Source organism: Octopus sinensis, linkage group LG12 (assembly GCF_006345805.1).
Source record: "Octopus sinensis linkage group LG12, ASM634580v1, whole genome shotgun sequence".
Lineage (NCBI taxonomy): Eukaryota > Metazoa > Mollusca > Cephalopoda > Octopoda > Octopodidae > Octopus > Octopus sinensis.
In genome coordinates this window covers 51,233,959-51,236,003 of record NC_043008.1, presented here as the reverse complement: position 1 = coordinate 51,236,003, position 2,045 = coordinate 51,233,959, and positions in this window count along the sequence as shown.

Genomic DNA, 2,045 nt, shown 5'->3' with positions numbered 1-2,045 from the left:
AGCTTGCTAACCAACCACATGGTTCCGGGTTCAGTCCCACTGCGTGGCATCTTGGGCAAGTGTCTTCTGCTATAGCCCTGGGCCGACCAATGCCTTGTGAATGGATTTGGTAGATGGAAACTGAAAGAAGCCTGTCATATATATGTATATGTATATATATATATATATGTATGTGTGTGTGTCTGTGTGTCTGTGTTTGTCCCCCTAGCATTGCTTGACAACCGATGACGGTGTGTTTACGTCCCCATCACTTAGCGGTGTCGGCAAAAGAGACCGATAGAATAAGTACTGGGCTTACAAAGAATAAGTCCCGGGGTCCAGTTGCTCGACTAAAGGCGGTGCTCCAGCATGGCCGCAGTCAAATGACTGAAACAAGTAAAAGAGTAAAAGTATACACAGATGTGTATGTGTTTCTCTTGTAGACTGGTCAGTACCATGATATTGTGATATATGCATTATTCATATATGTAATAAATTATCATACATATTGTTATTCTTGTGATCCCCCAGATCTCTGGAAAATTTTTCTTGAATGTACAAAATACACGCAAAAGCATTAAAAATCAGGGCAAGATTCCCAACCGTTTTCCTACAGAGTACAGATTTTTACCCAACAGGCCCCTGGCTCTAATCTTTTAATTATGCTCACCTGATCACCCCTGTGGGCCCTAAGGAGCCCCAGGATTGAAACTGTTGTATTAGGTTGTAGTAAATTATTTTATTGGAGAAAGCAATGGATTAGGGTAGGAACTGCTAATTTGGTAATCTCAGAGAATGACAGAACATGATAAATTAATGTAGCATAGAATACGCTGTATGTTTGCGTGTATGTATGCATATATATATATATGTGTGTGTATGTGTGTGTGTACATACACATGTATATAGATATGTATGTATTTATGTATGTAAATATGCATAACTGTGTGTTTGTGCATTTATGTGTACATATATGCTGGTAGTGGTGTGTGTGTGTATATTGATGTAAGAATGTATATGTAGAAGTATGTGTGTGTGTGTAAAAGGAGAGAGGACTACATGTGTATAGAGGGAATATGTGTGTGTGTATGTATATAAGCGTGAATGTGTGTGTGAGAGAGAAAGTGAAAGAGAGAGACTACACGTGTCAATGTGTGGTGTGTGTGTGTGTGTGTGAGAGAGATTCACTTGGAATTATCTAACTGCTGCCCCCCTCCCACCACCACCTCTTAGTTGTGTTAAGTAAGAGTGCAGGAATGTAGTAGGTATGAGTGTTGGAGGTGGAACGAAGAGGGTGGTGAGTAGTGGGGGGGCGAGAGAGAGAGAGGAAGTGAGAGGCAGCGAGTGTGGTAACGGTGGTGGTGGTGGTGGTTTCAAAGTGCTCATCTTACAGTATAAACATGTCAATGGTTTAAGCATAGTGAGATTACCATGTCTGGTGTGTTGTTGTTGTTGTTGTTCCTGATGGTGGTACTGTTAGTGGCGGTGGTGGTGGTAGTGGCGGCAGTGGTGGTGGTGATGATGATGATGGTGGTGTTCTTAGTGTTAGTAATGTTCTTTTTTGTTGATATTGTTGATGTTGTTTAACCCAAGGTCACTCCTGATCCATGCCCAAAAGTGTTTCTAAGTATCATAAACTTGTCTTTTATTCAGGCACAGTGTATCTAGGACTACACTATTTAATGTGTTCTCCATTGTTGTTGTTCTTTAACCTAACATCAGTCCTGACCCAGGCCCTAAATAGAAAAATCCTTAATTGATAAGCCCCCAAACTGAGAAGACGCTGAATAGACAAGGCCCTAAATTGAGATGATGCGGAATAGACACAGCTCTAAAGGACTCAAATTAATGAGGGCCTTAAATTGAGTGGGCCCTAAATTTAGGTCTTAAATCATCAAGGCCCCAATAAGGCTAGGTCCTAAACTGGCAACATCCTAAATTGACATGGCCCAAAATAGACAAAGTTCTGAATTAATAGGGCCCCAAATTGACAAGCCCCCAGTACTTGTGCCATGCAGCTTGCGAGAGGGTGTTTATACAGCCATATCCATTAATAGTTCTTTTTA